This window comes from Osmia lignaria, chromosome 14 (genome assembly GCF_051020975.1).
Source record: "Osmia lignaria lignaria isolate PbOS001 chromosome 14, iyOsmLign1, whole genome shotgun sequence".
Classification (NCBI taxonomy): Eukaryota; Metazoa; Arthropoda; class Insecta; order Hymenoptera; family Megachilidae; genus Osmia; species Osmia lignaria.
Genome location: NC_135045.1, coordinates 3,686,664 through 3,707,157, shown reverse-complemented (window position 1 = coordinate 3,707,157; position 20,494 = coordinate 3,686,664). Strand labels below are relative to the sequence as shown.

Here is a 20,494-nt window from a genome sequence, read left to right as displayed (position 1 = left end):
TCACCGTAGATTAACGATTCAGCTTGGCGACACGTGCATGACCTATCGGCTTCCGGCGACGCTGACTCTGTGTCAGGACGCCACCCCTATTCACGGACGCGTTCTTAATTAATTTCACAAGTAGTGATCTCGAAAGCGTCGCGAATTCTTGTCGATAGAGGTGCATCGATAAGGGTGGTCCTCCTCTTTCTTTATCCATGGTCGATGAACCCAGAACGAGCTATGTCTTTAACCCTTCGCGGGTAAAGGGTTTTTGAATTCACAATTTTTAGTGAAAGAATTATAAATCTTCGTCGAAGGGTGTTTCCCTCGATATTGATTTTCTAACAGAATACCAAATTCATTTTCATTTCACTATGATTCATCTTTTAAATCAGACGATTATAAAGAAAGCAACTTATCATTTATTATCTCTGATTACTTATCTTCGTTCTGAGAATAGCAGAAATCACGCATATCAGTAAGATTTCCTTAATTTACCGTTCTGGAATATCAAAAGACATTTTTCACGGAGCTGAATGTTTAATCAAGTATTCGGGACACATCTGGGTGATGAACGAGGTCAGAAGCATTCGTGATTTTAAAAAGGATTAATATTTTCTACAGAAAGAGGAACTTGAATCTTGAGTCTGTTATCATATTTCGCGCTGGAAAATATTTAAATTAAAAAAATAGTAGAATCATACAAATTGAATTGCAGGACAGAATAAACGATCGCATTCGAAAGCATCGTTCTCTATTAATCACGAGATTTCACTGCGTTTTCTTCGACAATGAAAAGTGTTTTTTCAAAGTAGGTACATCGATTGCTGCTGGTTGCGACTGGGGAATACCAGTCGACCAATTTCCTCGGCTATCTCGGCACCCAGACCGATAATTATCCTTTTTTTCTTCTTCTCGCGAGACAGAGAGACGAAGGGGCGGAGATTCTGGATAAGAGGGAGAGACGGAAAGTAATGTTTGGTCAGATGGGGTTCGACTCTTGCCAAGCTTCTAGGCCGCATTGCAGATGCACGTGCAACCTCTATACGGATTTTCAATTTCATTTACTTTGTTATCGCCGACTTTCTGCGATTTAACTCGTTCGTAAACTGAAAGCTTGTTACAAGACAATCCTCCAGAAGCAGCACATATTTTTTCATTAAAATTCGTGGATAAAATTGCAAGATACTTAAAAAATTTCAGAAGCGTTAAATGGTTTCAAAATATTTTTCTATAGGAGAAAAATTGAATTCGAATAGTAACGAGTAGAAACTTGAAGTAAAAGTTTCCTCGAAGCATGTGTTTTAGGAAAAAGCAAGGTGTAAATGACGCGAATAGAAAGGAGCTACCATTATTGTACTCCGTCGAGAGTTTCACAGTAATTTTCTCCTTTCAAATAATTTATTTACAGGATCCTTGCTTTCTTTACCAGATATTTCAGGATTTGCCGATAGCCAACCGTGTAAACTGTGATTCACTTTGCGTACATACTGTGAAACCTCGTCATTTTCCTCGAGTGTAACCATTATAAATTATATGCGAGCACCGTTCACCTGTCGTGATTCATGTTCTCAGAAAAACATCCGTCTTATTATTCATCCTAGATTTCTCGTCTTAATCTTTCGTGCAAACGTGTAAATCTTCTTTCTACAATTCGTGTAAGTAGCAGGAATGAAACTGTACGATTTTCCTGTCTATCTTCCAGATAAGATAGTTCCACGACTGCGAACAAATTTCTTGAACGACCTTTTAATTTTCAACTGCACAAGCCTCTCATTCACTAAGTCAAGCGAATGACTCACTGCTTTCGAGATACGTATTAGTTAATGATGCTGCTTCCCGCCTCGTACTTCGCTATGCAACGCGATGCAGTTGCAGAAAACTGCATCGGTATCGCTTCGTCCCAGTACAGATTCTTGACAATTTCTAATCTAATGATATTTCGATTCGCCGTCGTATAATTCACTGATAAATCCCCGTATCTCGGCAACCGACTATAATCGTCCTTAATAACAGCGAAAGGGTTAAATATTCGATAATCAATCCGACGTGTTCCCGGCAACTTCCGTCAAGTAATAATCCCACGTTTACGAGGTGGTCTAAACACAGCGGAACGTCGAGTACGCATAGCTACGATGATGGGAGAAGGAATAACTCATTAGCTTTGTAACGTGTAGAACACGATAAAGCCGCAAGCTGTACCAGCCTGAATTATACGTCGAATTACATTATAATACAGGATGACAGAGATTCCACCGAGCGAGAGGATCGCTTACACCGTGGCTACACATACATCAGCGGGAGCCTTGAAAAAAGTTTTCGCATAATTTTCCTATAAACTCGAATGTTTCCGTGGCTCTTGCCTAAAGTAACACTACCTTTCCTCGCGGTAGTCTCCTCTCTGCCAGTTGTAAATCTTTCAAGTGGCTCTCGCGGAGTAAAGATTTTCGCGTTTACTTCATATCCAGCGAAGAAGATAAAAGGAAGCAAGTTTAATATTAAGGCAATAAACTGCCGTAGCTTTGAATTCTTCCGGCCGATATATCTTGCTCTATGACATTCGGGCTGGGCTTGTAAACGGTGCCCGTCTAGAGAAATTTTCCGGCTTCTATTCGAAAATCCACAACTTTTGTACCCGGTTTAAAAGCCTGTTAACGCTGTGCTATTAAAGAATGAAATTCAGAAAATTATTTGCTCACCGTTCAAAACAGAATATTCACTGTAATATCCTGTACAATTCTTGTCGAAACGAATATCAATGTAAATTATTTGCAGATATCAACATACTGTTAGTTGGGTGATGGTTGCTGATGGATGGCTAGTGTTCACTATTGGCGTAACTGGTAACTAGCCAATTTACCGAGTTGATCAGACATCTGATTACCAAGAGTAATTAGCGGCGGATCGGTGTAGCTCTGTTGACAGCCAACGAACGAGTAAACTTTGTCCCTCGTCTTGCATATAAATACAATGACCCGATGTTGACAATGCGGTGAACTTTTGTTTTTATTCATGGAACAGAGTCAACTGCCTAGTTTATTTACAAACGTCGAATTGATTTGTCAAATTATTACCGATGTTTCGGTTAATTAAATTACGTAAACGATAACGTTACGTGTCAATAATAATCGGTCTTTTTTCATCGCACAGTTGGGGGGTATTTTTCGCCAAGTTTCCCTTATATTTTTCCACCTTGCCAACCGGAACGGATCGGTTCTTTACGACCTCGGTTGCTCTGCCGTTTACGTTCCACCGAGTCTATCGAATCCAACTCGGATTTACGTTTCCAGCTTCCCGGAAGCTTATCCTGGCTCGTTCGTAGATTTACTTGAAAACGACTTTGACCGCGCTATTCGAGGAAGACGGTTTATCGTATCAAAGAAATACGCGGGTATTATCATAATCATTTTCGTGAAACTTTAAGCTTTCTATTGATATATCGTAAGTACTATTCTCTACTAGTTTTATGTCCTTGAATTGTAGCATGAATTTCAAGCAGAAAAGCGTCATCCATCGAAGTCGTTGCCAAATTTTGTAGTAAAATTTCCTGAATTAATTATACGATACACGAGGCTATTTCTGTCGAATCCAACGACAAAGGTTCGTAATTACGACGTTATTAGAGCTGGATATAAATCGACGTTCCGTTAATAGGTACATGACGTTCCACGTTAATCGTTTCCACGGAATTCTATTAAAACGAGACGAGCTTTCGCAGATTTCGCGGTTAGATTAAATCTGCTGCTTGCCAGTCTTATCGTGCACCGTTCGCTTTGACTAGTTAATTCTCCGCTATCATCTACAGTGGACCGCAAAATTATTCGCTCACCGTTTAAAACAGAATATATCTCATTTAAAATTGGATCAAATGACTCGAGGTTTCACGAGAAGCTGTACAAATTAATTTACTAAGATATGTGGGAAATCGGGAAAGAAATAGCAAAAGGTAATTTTTTACCTTTTTTATCTGAGCCTGTAACGAAAATTTCATCGAGATCGGTCAATGCACTTAGAAGTTACAAGTAATTAAAATTTCCGATAATCGCGACTTTTCATCTAGTTTAAATTTTTTAATTTTAATTTTTTAAAACGAAAAAACACATATCTTAGTATATTAATTTGTATAGCTTCTTAAGAAACTTCGTGTTATTTGGTCCAATTTTAAATGAGATATTCTGTTTTAAACGGTGAGCGAATAATTTTACGACCCACTGTATATCTATAGCCCCTTAATTAAATCCTCAGTGTTGGCGAATCAATTTAAAAATAATCTAAATATACTCGTTCGTTCGGGGGTTGCGCGAGAGATTTTCAAATTTTATGGTCGCAGATTACATCACCGGTTGCCCCTTATCTCTCGGACACTTTATTGGAGCGCGATAATCTATAAGCATTTATTGATTAAACGTCCCCTTAGAGCAGCGTGTCACGTTAAAATAAAGCGTTGCAAGCGGATCGCAAGCGGAACACGCCAGAAGCGATACGAATCAGCTGTGGAGGCATTAAATTTAATCCTTCGATCTTCTATATCGCATTTTTAGTTATTTAATTAGAAATTTTCCAACAATTCAATTTTGAAAAAGAAAGAAAAACACGTAAGAAGGGAAAATAAGATATAGGCTCGACGCGATGATATAATCAAGAGAAGAAGAAGAAGAAGATGTAGAAAAGACACGATCATTAGTAAAATTGTAGCGAGAGACTTTGAAAGAAAGGTGCATTGCGAATGCACTGCTCGCGTGCCGTGTAGCTGCATCGACGACAATCGTTAGGCATTCGAGCGAGATGCACGTGACCGAATCGGAAATTCCGTGGATGAAGTTGGCCAGCGCTCGCTTACACGATTATTTCGGTGCACGTACGGCCGTTGGACTTTTAAACCACGGCTTGGAAACGTCGAAGAATGTTTCGGAGGGAAAGGGTCGCGGAAAAAGGGAAAACATTGGACGCGTGTTCGTTATAGAACGCGAGACTGCACAGAGAGTACAGAAACAAGTTATGACCGAGTGAATTCTCGGCAAGTCTGATGAAAGTGTTCTCGCGAAATTACGAGATACGATCGCGAGAAAATGACAGAATATTAACATAATTATTTTCTTTTCCAATTCAGTTCAAATCAATCGATCGTGAGCGTACCGTCAAAGTAAAATCGATCAAGTAAAAATCGTACCCAGTCAAAGGGTTCGAGACACGCGTCTGGCGGGGGCGTTCGAAGAATTTCTTTGTCCAGGGGTTTCGTTTCGGTATTGAAATTCCCGAGAAAATTCGTCGCCGCGACGTATTTTCCTTGGCTGACCAACAACACTCGAAGACAGAGATTCGTCGGATTTTTCCGGGGTTCTTTTGGTGGCTGGCCTGGCAATTAGCCGGTCAGCCGGCCAGACTAATTGATTCGTCGACTGGTAATCTTCCCCGAGAACGGAAGGCACCACTCCTGAAAGCCCGCGAGACTTTAATCATTCCTTCGCCTCCCTGCCATCCACCCCTTTGCTCTCTTCACGAGCTTCGACTACAATTTCCAAGGGGCCCTGGGGCCACCGTCGCGATATTAACTTAAGACGACGGACTTCCGTTTAACGCCGCGGGATTACCACAATTTCGGTAATTAATATTCACGCGACGCGGCTTGAATTCGCCTGGCGGCCTCCGGTCGAGACGCGTTTATTAGCCGACGACGACGAGGAGGACATCCCTCCCTCCGTCTATCATGCTTATCCTTTATTTATTCTTTTTTAACTCTGTTTTATAGCCGCCTATTTTACCGGAATGTGTTCTGTCATTAGGCAAACGAAGAACATTTTTCTTCTCCCTTTTAATCCCTTTATATTTTATATTTTCAGAAGTGATGCGATTGAACAATGTTATATACGTATGGAGAGGGTTAAGAAAGAGGCAAGTTAAGACGCTCTCCCGCGTAGACTAATTACTAATTATTTTGTAAGTCAATGAACTGACGTAATAGAAGGGCTAGGTAAATCTAGTCGTAGCCCGTTTCAGCCACCTTCGCTAAACGCCCTTCCTGTTAATGTACGAATCCACTTAGGCGCACCCTGCCACGTCTGATTAGATTAATTTTAAGGAGCCTTCCTGCAGCTCCGCTAAGATCCTTTCAACGCGAACGATTTCGCTGCAAACTGCAATTCTTGCTGCACCTTTACCTTGCGTTCCATTCGTGAGAATCGTAGAATCTTTTTAGCTATTTTAATCCAAGGAAAACGATTTGTATTCTACGAAAGCTATACGTAACGTAGGTAGAAATTATCGATCAATTTCAATAGCAATTATAGGGGAAAAAATCCTCTATAATTTCATCGATGTTCGCAGAATTTTTCTCAAGGTTCCATGGTAACTCGATTAAAATCAATTTCATCGACGTTCACGAGTATCGTGTTTCCTGCATACGCGAATTTTTGTCTCGAATTCAACTAGACACGGCAGAAAACGTGATCGTACGATTTCACGGTTTACCAGCGAAAAAGCAATAGATGAGAGGTACCTGCGAAACGGGTACAGGTTACACGCTATCGAATAACGTTAGGGATAGTTTCTAATCCAACTTGTCGACGTGGTGGGCGTCGAAATCTTGTCGTTAACGAGTCAACCCACGTGTCTGCCATTTACCATTTACCAAGCTCGCTTTCTTAGGAAAATTGGCGCCGGCTATAAAAGACTACCACATCTCCTGGATTCGCTATTGCGATTCGCCTCTGGCCAGATGTCGCGTTTCTATTTTCCTGTGGAATCAATTTTTGTTACGTGACATGGCGTATCTGGTGTATCGTATGAAATCTTGGTTTGCAATCTTTTTCTTTTGAACATATGTGTCTATTTGATGGAGATTCGATTATCCATAGGTTGAATTTAAAATTCTTCGTTCAACAGCTTCCAATTCATTAGCAACAATGTTAGAATTGATTTAGACGCTCGAAACGCGTTTAGATTGAAATATATCCAGGGTTTCAACGTAGGACGTAATCGTATCATGCAAGTCAATCTTGCTTGATCTAGTCCGACAGACGCCTGTAACTTTCCGTCTGGCCAGTAATAATCGTCGGTAGTATATTCATTTCCATAGTAATTTCTCGAGAGCTGACGCGATAACACCCGGCCAACACTTTGCCAGCAGAAATTCCGTGGATATTACATATACATACCACACGGTACGAGAATTACAATTTCAGATATATCTTTGCGCTCCATTGGAGTCGCGCGAAACGCGCAGGTGAACGTATTTCCAGTGTCTCTGAATTAATTGGCCCGCGAAACACCGTCCCAACAAATTTCGTTTTCTCCTCGACACCCGTGTGTTGTTCCTCCATTTTAGGGCAGACAAGTTTGAAACAAGTCTGATATATGCCCCGAGATATTTCTCGTCGTTGGTCACCTTTATAGTAGCTTCATTCGCGGTTGTTCCCAATTGTGGTCGCAGAGAAATTACTCGTTTGTGGTTTCGCGTAGAGAAATGTAGATTCTAAGATTCATTATTATTCTAGAATGTGTTTTAATTATTTGATTTACTATAAACTTAGAGTATTTCTGTGTGTTAATTATTGCACTTTTGTATGAAAAAACCATTTTCCGACTCGGTGGGATTTGAACCCGAGACACTCGTAGTGATAGTCGAGCACTTTCCACGTTTCGCCAATAAAGCGACAATTTTTACTTTTTTTTACTTTGACATTTCTTTTACGGTTATTGTATTTCCGATGTAGAACGCGTTAGGAGGTTTTGAAATCAAAAACCTTTTATATTCAGAGCACTTTTTTGCTAGCAACGTCGAGTATAGTCGTTCACGACAGGAGGCTCGAATAGCACGCTCGCATTGATATTTTTGCTGAATAGAATCTCCTTCAATTTTTCATTGTACAGTCGCGATGACTATCCATTTTATTTCGACTTTTATATCTTAAAAACACGATTTCGAGGTACAAAGCGTTCATCGATGACTGGCTGACAGAAACGAGGAAACAAATTACCCGGGCACCCTTGAAAAAAGGTCTCATCGAAAGCTGTCGAAGAAAAGGGGTGCGTAACTAACCAACGAAAGAATACCGGCAAGGTCGTTTTTCATTTTGAAATTGTACCGTATAATCACGACGGAAGTCGTCGTTCGCGACCTTTTCACGTCACCCTCGCCACGTTTGCTCCAGCCTGTAGCCGTTCGAATTAGTATCCTATTCTACAGTCGGAGAGAATAAGTAGCCTATCTGTACGAGCCACTTTATAAACCGAGCACACCAGCCTCGTCATGAATTGCAAACGTTCCCCGGTGTGCCTTCCGAATTACTCGACGATTCATCGTAGCCACGCCAGACAAAATGGCTGCTAATTATTGCCAGAGAGCATTAACGGAAGATCGAAGACCCGACGGAAGTTCGCTAGTACACGTAAGACGATTGTCTACTTGCTTCCTCGCGTAGGGGTCTATTCACTGTTACGAATATTGTTTCTGACACACGTTTTGAATATTATTTCGGGGATGTACTTTGACTGAAAGAAAATTACGCTAAAGTTACATTAAGTTGCTGCGTATTCAATTTCGAATCCACGAGAAAATTGAAAGACTCTCGAAAAATCCTTCTGCAGAGTAATTCCTTTGCTAAAACAGAATGGAATTGAATCAAAAGCAAAGAGGTCGCCTTAGAAGTCTAAGCGTGTACATCATAGACGCGTGTCTCTCGTGCTATGCACTCGGTGATATTTAAAAGAGCAAGAGATAAAAAATGGTCCCGGTGGAGAGAAAAAAAAAAAAATGAAAATAAAAAAATTCAATTACACGGAGAGATCAAAGGGAAATAGACGGGTGAGTTTCATACGCGTGTATCCTTTTCGCGTCTATAGAGCTTAATTAAGGGAACGGCGATGATGAGCGGCAAGATAGCAGAGATACGAGAAAGAGAGACGGAGACGATACATTCATTAGTCTGGTAACTTCAGTGAAACACAGTTCGTATCGGCTAACGTTGTTCCATGCCCTTCTGTAACCGTGCATTCTGTTGTTCCGTGAATAGTTTTCTACTTTTTATCGAGCATCCTCAACGGGGTACGTGTGCTTAATACGCGGAAAGAATAGGAATTTCATATTTATGTCAAGAACCGATCGATACAGAGGTCGTGACACGTTGAGAACAACGAGAATACACCGTGTTATCTACCCTGTATTTAAAAATCACTTTCAGCAACGACGAATCAAAAGAAATGCTAAAAATTGATAAAAATTGTATTAAAATTATTATTTCTTTGAATTTTACGAAATAACGTTTCTATTTAAAATATCGTACGTCTATCGCGTTCAGAGTATCCAACGATGGCCACTTCTGATTTAATTCCGTCCCGGCACGGAATTACCATCCTATTTTATGCAGCTTCAGCCTCACGGCGAAATAGGGAAGTGCGTCCTCCATCTATCCGCCTAAGTATCCCCGGCCACTTTGTAGGTGAACACCCTGCTAGCAGGGTGTACGATGAAACACGAGTCCCGGTGAATTACAACGCTGTCCCGTATAGAACCCCACCTCGTGATACATATTGGCCCACGGACGACCTGAACCAGCGGCAACCTGAGCGAAACGAGAGTTACGAGGAACACGGCGAATGGAACCCTTTTACAGGAGAAACAGACTCAAAGGGCCCCCCTTGTATTTATATAGCGGACTTGAAAGAACCGGAAGCTGAACGAAGACCCTTGAGTACCAAGGACCTGTATTGTCTCGTTCTTCCAGGTGTAAGTTGTATTCTTAAGGAAGAAATATTCTTTTTCAATATTTTGTATAATTTTTACAAATGAGACACGGTAATAGGTGTATCGTTAATCGGCCGAATATAAGTTAATCTGTTTCATTAGCAGTCGGCTAGGTAAAGGTATAAGGGAGTTGCAAACAGACCCAGTGGCAGTTTCGGTGTTCGGGAATAATGTAAGAGGAAAAGGACAGACGGTATCACGGCTCACCGGGGAAACAAAGCTTCCTCTATATCAGTTTGTGTTACCTGAGATGAAATTGCTTTGGTCGTACCGAATGCGGCTAACCGAGCACAGACCTCGATAAAACGAGAAAATACATCTCCCTCTTCCCTGTAACTTTGGAAACTTTCTATCTACTGTTTCTCTGCCATTTGGTTTATCAATTGTTTCAGAAACTACGAGGAAGAATGCCTCGGTATCTCTGCTTAATTATGAATGATTAATGATGGACAAAACAAGCCGTAACACCGCGGGGGGCGAAGCAACGATGAAAGTAATGGTACGTTTCACAAAAGTGTACCATTCAATAGCAAAATAACGAAGTGACACAGATTGCGTCTCTGGAAAAGGATTACACCGTCTTTCAGTTGGAAACTTACTAAAAAGCAATTTTCTTGCCGGTCGAGATTCATCGTGGACCGTGGTGGGCAAATAGAAGGGACGGAGACAGGGTGATATCTGACCAACTATGTTTCGCGTAACTTACGCCGTGAAGAACGAGGCCGGAGTCCGCAAGACTGGGCAGAGTTTCAAATTCTTGCCTCGGTTCCTTGGCCGAAATTTAAGTCAAGGAAACGACCGCGGAGAGTTTGTAACAGATGTGCTGTTCGCATTGTTCTCTCCGAGCTTTGCTAGAGAAAAACAATTATCCGAGTAGCAACTCGGATTTGTTTCCTCCCCAAAAAAATTAAAATTGAGGGAATCGAATCGAAAATAATAATCGAGGATTCTTCTCTCCCACGATCATATCCCCCCTCCCGTTTTCTCGTTTAATCGAGAATCCAACGGCGAAACGAAGTTATTAAACTGGTCGAAAGAAGGAAAGCCTTTCCCACGGCGGTGTTTCACCGGAAACGAGGCTACCTATCCTCTGTTACGCAGAGACAGATAAACCGTGAATTTATCGCGTCAGTTTCGCTCAGAGTTGGATTTGCGGTCGTTCGCACCTATATTATCGGATCTTTAGTGTCCGCGCCCCCTTCACGGCAAAGGAATTTATCGTGTCGCGTGGGCGACACTTGGATTTGTGGCTTTCGACGAGCCTGGACTACCATTCGACCAGCAGCTTCTTCGACGTACCCTGATCACCTACCTCTACTCTTCGTCATTTTATTTCACGCTTGATAAACGACCACGGAAGAATACGCGATTACAGGAACGAACCGGCAACGAGATACGAATAAAATTGCAGTTTCATGAAATCGTGCTATTCGTGTTAGTATGATAATCAATACCTATTATGTTATGTTATACGATGCTTATGCTATGAATAAGAATATAATCGAAATTGTATATCTGTATAAGTAAACAAAATTATAACAATTTTTTAATAATAAAAGAAAAGAATGAAGTAGTAAGTGTCTGACTATACACGACTATTTCTACTGAAACAGGTCTACACTTATTCCAGAATTCCCTCGATATTTAACACTAGATTGCCAGACAAACAGATCCATCAAAATAGGAAGGAATTACTATTTGTATACATTTCATAATTCTATTATTTAGCAATAGAATCGTAAATGAGTGAAATTGATTCGCAACGGCAATCTAGTGTTAATTGAAATGTAGACTAATTATCCAGCAACGATCCCATCGAAAGAGCTCTTATTCTCCTTCCAGAATTTTCAATTATTCTGGCACAAAGAGAGCAAGCACGAGACCAGCTGTGAAACAGAAACATTCTCTTGCCTGGTACATAAGTCTTGCGACGAGAGAGACTGGAAAGTTCGAAACTGTGTCGATTCCTGAGTGCATTCATATTCACGTTGCCGCGTGTCACCGTTCGGACAGCTCGTGTAGGAGGGGGATGGGTGACGTTGGGTATTATGCAGCTAGTTGCATCGCGAGAGGGAAGTGTGTATGCAGCGACCGTTCGATACATCGGCAGAGATGCCGGCCGTGTTCGACCCATTTTCCAACAATGCTCGACCCGTTTATTATTAGATGCGGAGACTCAGATACAGCCAGGTTGTCTACTGTCGACCAAGCTTTGCCTGAATAAAGACGACACGACAGAGAAACGTTCGTATAGAACCACTCGAACGGACCAACACATCGATCGTATTCTCTCTGCTCGCTGATTTCAATGATTCAGGAACCGATTCCCGTTGCACTTTCAATCTGGGCACTGATTCGATCGAAGGCTATTCATTTTCTCGTTTCATTTCTGTCTCTATACGTTCGGTTAGCATTCGAGGCTAACTTTACCTGCTTTGTACGATGATTTTGCATCAACGCTTTTGAAGTAACAGTAACTCCAATTAATCTAAATCTTATCGTCCCTGGACAGGCTAAGAAAATTATTCTAGAATTTAAACCTTAAATCAGTCGGTGACTCGAGTACCGGTATTAACTAAAAAGCAACCAAAGGGTTGGTTATCTCTCGCTAAACAGAACCGTTGAAATCCCTAAATTCAATACATGAGATTTAACTCGTTCCTGAACAGAGATACTCGACAATATTTTCCATCCCTTCGGAGGGAGACAACGGTTGTTTACGGATGCACGAGTGAGACGAACAGATCGGTGCAAGCTCCTTTTGCGACGCATTATGCAAGCAGCAAGGGCGCTGCAACTGCACCAGATTCAAGAGGGGTCGTGTTTACCGAAGACGAATGCGGGAGACGGAGGGTGTAAGTCGTTGGCAAACACGTTCGGGTTCGCTGAAAAATCGTGTCATAAGCGAAATTCCGTTTCAGTTTGTTAGACATCTTTTCCGTGCGCGGATACGAGCACGTCCGGTCTGAAAATTCTTTAAAATGCACGCTGCGTTCCAGTTACTCACCCTGAACAGCACCTGCCCCCGCCTATCGCAATTTCCACCTGACGATTGTGTACCCGTTCAGGATCTGAAACAAACGTGTCTATGTTAGTTTAAATGAAATTGAAATATTCTCGATAAGTCGAGGTGTTTCTCAGCAAAAGTTTTAGAGCTCTCGGTCAGCTTCTAGTTTCAAGTTATTCCGAAGATACGAACATTTTACCAAATTGAACACCTCGATGGCGGAGACAAGCTTTTTATCGATAACTCTCGAAATATCAAGGCGACCGAGAAAATAAACAAAAGTTATTGCTGCTGAAGTGGACGAAGACTTGGCGATGTATCCCTGCCGGTGAAACAATTGCCTCCAATTTCAACATCGAACGAATCCACGTCGTCATAGATCATCGACAGAGAAACGCAATGTAGGATGGAGGGAAGAAGGATCTTGTTGGGATGCTCACGGGGCGTTTAGCCCGACGCCGATCGTCGGCGTCGCTGGTCGTCGAGCCACGGGTTCAACGAGCTGGCTAATCGAAACCGCTTGCCGAGCTAACCACTTAACTCGAAAGAGCCAGCCGAGAGCAGAGGTCCATCATCTGCCTTCCTTTTATTCCTATCTCACTTCCACCCTTTCCTATTATTCTTATTTCAAAGGACGAACAACCCATGTCTTAACGACGTGTTGCATCCTTGCATATACAGGATTTTTCTAGTTGCTCAGATAAAAGTATGAATTTTCATCGATCGAATAGGAAAAGCGACTGGTTGGTTGAAAGGAAAGTACAAAGGTAAAAAGACGTTTCCATTTCCTTTTGTAATAATTCTATCGACGAGTGTGTGTGTTGGCGCGAGGGTGTTATTAATTGAAACTTCGATTCGGTATAAAAAATGGGTCACTTCCCTCTTCTTTTAGAAGCGAAACTTGAAATTCAGCGAACCGTGACTGCGAATGGCTGCACGCTTCGACGAGAATTGTATCGAGGGAGACAAGACCTTTTTACGGGAACGAAGATGAATTTAATGGAGGTCCCTCTCCCCTACTCTTACTCCATCTCACCACTTCGTTCCTTCAATTTCCTACATTTTCAAGAATGCAAGAGGGTCTAACATAATTGCAGCTGTGGTAACGAGGTCGAGCGACACTTGTGCCTGTTTTCTCGCTTAATGAATACGTTTCTCGATAAATCGTCCATTTCTTTCCCTCCTGCTGATGATTAGAATTTCAGCGCGGGATTAATGAACGGCCCGTCACCAGTTCCCGGGTGATTTCCAAATTTTCGAATTCTAAAGTTTCCTTTTCGAATTCCGAAATTTCTAAATTAAAAATTTTGATGATTTGGGAAGTTGAGAATTTGAAAACTGAAGAATTTGGAATTTTGGAAACTTGCGAACTTAAAAATTCGGAAATTTGGCAATTTAGAAGTATAAAAATGTAAAATTTCCAAATTCCCAAATCGGCTACTTATCAGTGCCCCAGCGGGCACGATTGCCCATCAGTGCTCTAATCGCATAAAAGTTCATTCAGCTGTGCTCGAAAGCGCATCGTTAACAAAAGCTTGATAAGAGCGTTGTTCGAAAGACAGATAAATATTTGTACAGCGTAAAGATAACAAGGAACACGAAGACGCATATGTTCATTCATAAAAGTAGCCGGTAACAGGCTCGACACGAAACACGTCAACGCGCTTGAAATTCGCGTGACAATAAAACCGTCTCGCGGATATATTTTCCTTATTTTTCTACAAGCTTGATGGATTATTACATCAAGTGATGCATTAGCTGCAACCACCTGATACCTGCATTTATTCACCGCGACTCGATAAGCGGAACGAAAACAAGAAAGCAATTGTTACCGCGAAAATATCGCGATAGATATGAAACGTTCTCGTTACTTTCTACCTTCGTAATTATCCCATTTTTAAATAGCGCGGTTTCATAAATGTACCAACGCTTCAGCAAGTTACTGTACCGTAAAAATATAACGACAGACGAAAAAAAGAATAAGAGAGAGAGGATTTTAAATAAAACAAAAATATCCTTGCAAATGAGAAGAATTCTATTCAGCGCCAGAAAGAAAAAACGAATGGTACAAATGTGGCTTTCTGGAAACTTGAAGCAGCAACATTTAATACCGTGCAACTTCCCAAATTTGTTTCACGGTTGCAGTGAAACTCGAGCCGTCTAACAGGTGAAAAACACTTGAAATTATTTTGAAAATGTAAGGGAAGAGAGTTTTTCTATTCATTCAAAGTGTTCAAGCTGTTTTAGAATTTCAACACCTTGGATATAAAAGAAATTTATTTCTTTTCCTACATTGTCGTTTCCCCCGGGGATTGTTTACCAGGAAAAATGGGAACCTAGGACATCGGTACTTTTTCTGAAGAAGTTTGATTTGATCGCGAGTGTACGTACACGCAATTCCTTATCGTTCCCATCCAACTTTTCGATCAATGCCACTCACCGGTCTCCTGGTTTGTTCACCTTCTAACGTGTTAATTCCGTACGTGTTCGCGTGTCACGCTTTCGTGACACGTGATCTGATAGGACATCTATTTACCTTGTCGCTTATCCGGCTGGTTAAACGATCGTTCGAAACAGTGAAAGCCGAAGCGCGTTAATTTTCTCAGGTATCACGTATTATTCTAATATTCCTGTCAAATTACGTGCAATTTTTTCGAATCAAATTCTTTCATTTAATCAGCTAACTGTTAATTAATCTGAGAAGAGAATTGGCATTAGAAACGGAACGAAAATAATTCTCTCGGGAATCATAGGTTACAATGTCTACACCGTAGTCGAAAGTTCGCGTCTAAGGTGCCTAGTACGGTTTCTTGCTAACAACAGCACTTTCTCGTGATTTGTAGGGTCAGCCTGAGATCAATCTTCCGCGAGAAATTACGTAAGGGAGAAAGAACGAGCCTGAGCTACGGATAATGCTGGAATTCCTCGATTACTAAAACAAAATTTCCGTGCATCCGATGCAACGAAATGAAGAAAGAAGTGGAATTCTAGTGTAACCAATTGCAGAATTCAAGTTCTGTTATTTGAGAGTACATAATCCTCGAGGTACCGAAGAATGGACTACGTAAAGTCAGAAGTAACCTGACGCGAGTCTACTTGAAGCTGGATCCGTAGAATTCTGAAAAGTCATAAAAGTTCTAAAACCACTTCGCGACGGAGTTGATACACGCGTGTGTGCTTTGCTAGAAACGATATTCCATTAATTATTCCGGGTTAGGCGGACTAGTTTACTCGAGTATGCAGCAAGTTGGCCGATGTCTTCGGGTTAGCAAGCACTTCCGGCGATTTCTGCTAACACGGATAATTCAGCGACTCGAGTTTCCAAGTCTCGTGTGTTTCAACGACCCGGAAGGTTGGACTCTGCCTTCGTCACGTTTTGTCCAGTTACCTTCGGTACGTGTGCAGAGAAATCTCTTGGAAGATTGCTGTAGGAAATCCTTCTCAAATACCGGTATAATTTCAGGGGAATTATTCGGAATTCTTTGTACAAATTCATTTTGATGAAATATTAGTGGGATTACAGTGGAATTCATATGGAATTCCAACATAAATTAATTGCAATAGAATTTTGGTATCATTCTAATAAGATTTCATTTAAATACTCGTGGAATTCTAGCAGAATAATAATGGAATTCCAGCGAAAATTGATTGCAATAGAATTCTGGTACCATTCTAATGAGATTTTATTTAAATACTCATAGAATTCTAGCAGAATAATAATGGAATTCCAGCGAAAATTGATTGCAATAGAATTCTGGTACCATGCTAATGAGATTTCATTTAAATACTCATAGAATTCTAGCAGAATAATAATGGAATTCCAGTGAAAATTCATTGGAAAACTATCCCAGTAAGATTCTATGATAATTTCCAAGGAGGTCCTAATGGAATTTCGCTAGAATTCTAGCGTCCTTCTAATTATTCTTCCTCGAAATAGTGAAAAAGGAGTGATTCGTTAAAACTTACATGGAAAAAGAGCATTCCACGGTTACCTTTCAGGCTGCGACGAGTATCGATTTAAGGAACGGGTCGCGCAGTCACTTTCAGCGGTTTGAACGTGTTTAAAGAGAGGGTGGAGGTTGGTCTCAAAGTGTCATAAATAACATTTCCCACATTCTGAACATTCAGCAAGTTAATGCAGGTTTCTGCGCTAACCTCCAAACTAACTAACTTAATTAGGCTGGCACCGACCGGCCACTTAACTTCATCAGGCTGCACTGTTGATCCGTACATTTCTCCGTGTAACCCGAGGCGAAATTGCTTGCTTCATTGTTGCAAAGCCCTGAACAACACCTGTTTTCCTTTCGTTCAATTTCATTATCGTACAAACGGAGCCTCGTGAAACGTAACAAATAATTAATATCGACCTGAATCTAACCGTGAAAGGTTAAAGTTCATTGCTTCCAAGATCTCTTTATCCTTTCTTTCATGAAAGGTACATAACCGGAGCGGCGATCGTTTCATCCGAAAAGGTTTTTCCAGCGGTTTATTTCAACCTTTTTCCCAACAGCAGGTTAACGACCTCGCCGGTTTTAGTGTTCGCGTGTTTTTTTCATCAGCAAAAGATTCTCCACTTAGCTTTACGCGAGCTTCCTCGTCTATCCGGCACAGATAGAATTTGATATTTCATTAGATATTCCTCGAAACAGAGTAGCGCTTTTACCGTTCGGGTAGCAACGATTTCCACGCGAGAAAGGTACGTGCCGTGAATTCCACGGAAGTGCCGAAAAACGCGATGTAACAATACCATCGCCATGTAGAATAATCGTATTCCGATACAGCGGCAGCATCTTCCCGCTGTTGTGCATAATGCACCGAGGAAATGGAAAGACTCTTTACATCTTTTCTTCGGATGCTTCCTTTTCTCGGTAAGTACTGGAAGACGCTCATCCTGGAAAATGCTTTTCAAAGTTTTCGCTTGGAAAAATGTTATTCCATATCAACGATTCCGATTTTAAAGAAGCTACGATTTCTATTTAATCTGCTACATTTTTTAAAATATTAATATCGTCGAAATTAAGACTGAGAATTCCTGGTTTTTTTCTCTATATCGTCGAATTTGTAAGAAACAGAAAATAACACGTAAGGCGTGGTAAAACGTAAGCGGAAGTGGAAGGGTTCGCGGTTAAGGAAAATCGCATACTCGTCGCCGCAGTCAGATAAATCGTTGGAAATGCGTTTAGTTTCTGTTCGAAGAAATACGGTCGGAAGCGAGCCAGATACTCTTCATTTCCGGTGAATTCCGTGACGAACGTCGACCGCGTGATAGCGACGTACGTGAACTTGAATTGGTTGGCCCTTCTTTTCTCTCATTCCTTCGACCTCGATTTTCCACTTTTCTCCCCCTACCTGCACGTCGGAGAATGACGGAGATATCGGTTGATTGAATTCCATGGAACTCCTTCAGCGATGCCCATAAATTTCGTATCCTGGCCTCTGCCTCGGATAGAACGGAGAGGAAGGGAGTGAAATACATGGAAATCGATCGAGTATCGAGGCGAAAGGGAAAAGCAGACCGTGGAAAGGGAAACAATCCCCCTGGGTTCAACGAGATTCTTGCGATTCACGGCTCATACCAGTCCTACGAGGATCTTTCTTATTTGTGAATCTATTTATGGTTTCTTTCCAGCTGCTTCGAAATGTTATTTCCTGTACCATTGGATGTAATATCTATCTAGAATAGTTTCTGACAAATTGTTCTTTACTCAAAAATTCTAATATTTTTCCTTAACCCTTTGACTGCTATGGACGCACATATGCGTCCGATGAAAGCGATCGGTATAGACTATGGACGCGTATCTGCGTCCATAGATTATTTCTTGTATATGTTAATTATAATTAAATAAAAATTATCAACGCATATTACTAATTACACACCATATGTTATCACATTATAATGATATGACAAAAGACTGGAAAAGAAAAACAAATGAAAAAACAAACTGAGAAATGAAATGGAATGGAATAAAAAGAAAAGTAATGAGTGTTACTATCTTGATTCTTATTCAGCACACACAGAGCGTTCAAGCCTAAAATCACCAGCAGTCAAAGGGTTAAAATGTATTAGTTTTCAATTTTACAATTTTTTGTAAAGCTTCAATTTCTCAAAAGATTGTATACAAATTTTCCTTTCATTTTCCATCGGTCGGATAGAAGTATTAGTAGCGAAGAGAAAACGATCCTGGCTAGAGGAATATGGAAAAGGTAGAGGACTATTTAGATATTAGAAAAAATGTTCGTCTAGACTGAATTGCACAAGAGGCAGAGAAGCCAGCGGGCGTCTTTTCTATAGGGAAGGATTGGTAAGCTCCGCTTAGAGGGTAATTTGCGAGAAGCCATCGCTAAGACGTTAAGAAAGCTGACTAGCTTCCAGAATCTTCGTTACCAAGCGTAAACGTCGATAGTTTCTACCCTCGAGTATCGACTAGCCCTCGTTGTTTCTCCGAACAAGTTAACCGACTTCCGGGTAAACTCAATCTCCTCAAATAGACATTTCCATCCATCTCCCATCAACCCTTAACTAGTTCCCTGTAAATTATATTATACAAAATTGAAACTTGCTTAGGTATTTTAATAATTTCATCCTTATTTAATAAATCTCTGTTAAACATTAATCAGAATCGCGGAACCTTCCCCTTTCGCAGTCTTTTTGCGATGAAAAGAAGAAGAAAAAGAAAAAAGGACTGTACGAAATCCCTTTTGGTAGGAAGGAGTCATGAGTTGCGTCTAGAAGCGTTACGCGCGAGTGAAGGGGCGCATTCGAGCGGAACAGCGCCGAGAGAAATTAAAAAGCGGACGAGAAGAAAGTAGAAGGGTCGCGTGTGCTCGTCCTCCCGCAAACTTCCCTCGCGTAATCTCCTCTTTCGCCACGTGCGTCCGCGCCGTGTGCTCTTTTCATAGGAGCCACGTATTCGTGTTCAACGACGAAACCTCGTCGCTTTTTGTCCTCGCTCGTTCAGCACCCGACCCCGTGAAACGTAACGTTGTTATTCCACGATTTCTGCCAGCTAGGGCTAAGTTTAGCCAAAGTAATTCGCAGCAGCATCGTGAAAGGGATCGAGTAGCTGTCCCCGACGAATTGAATAAGAATTTACGTTTTCATTTTCTCTTCTTTCTCTTGCCTTCACTCGAGTACGAGTGAGTTTCGAAATTTCAATAGACGATGAATAGACTCGCGAGGTCTCAAAGAGACACAAGGGGTGTTGCCAAGAGACAGGGAGAACGGAGTTAGCGAGCGTGAAGACGCGTCTCCCAGTGAAAGTTCCGACGTCGCGGCGTCGCGTTTCGATTGTCTGACTTGATTTTAATTGTATTTCGAATCAAGCGCGACGGGGTTGTCGCGGGGTCGATGGAATCCGGGGACGAAAACGAGCTAGGGGCTTCTCGAGAAGTTCAGAATTTTCAAGTACAGTAAAACCTGGATAAATGCAACCAAGATTCGGACCCAGTGGTTGCATTTATCCAAGCGAGGTGTCGAATCTCGGGTTACACGCGACGACCAGCCAAGCGTGAACGTAGAAAGGGACAGACAGTGGCGGAAAGAGAGAGGTCCGATGATGAAAGGAAAGAGCCGAAACGTATCGGTGTGATTAATACTAATTCAACTATAAAACTTTTTTATTTTTGACTTTTTTTCAATAAAACTTTTACCAGCGGATTGGTGACATTTTTCTTATTAAAATAATACCAAACACGATATAGTTTGAATTATAATTACTTGCTAAAATTGATGTTAAATGTTGGCGAAAAGCAACAGAGATCGA

At 41.3% G+C, this 20,494-nt stretch overlaps 1 protein-coding gene across 8 annotated transcripts in view; it reads right to left on the bottom strand.

Annotated features, from left to right (window-relative positions):
• LOC117607256 (uncharacterized) overlaps positions 1-20,494 on the bottom strand; it is a 116,053-nt gene that overhangs the window by 16,993 nt on the left and 78,566 nt on the right. For 6 of the 8 annotated variants that reach the window (XM_034330745.2, XM_034330751.2, XM_034330744.2 and 3 more), the window contains one exon: positions 12,732-12,795. The exons of 1 other annotated variant lie outside the window; for it this stretch is intronic. The gene's annotated coding sequence lies outside the window, so the exon portion shown is untranslated. Of the gene's footprint in view, positions 1-2,769; positions 4,068-12,731; positions 12,796-20,494 lie in introns of those variants that run through there. One more of the 8 variants, XM_076692020.1, reaches the window with a different exon arrangement.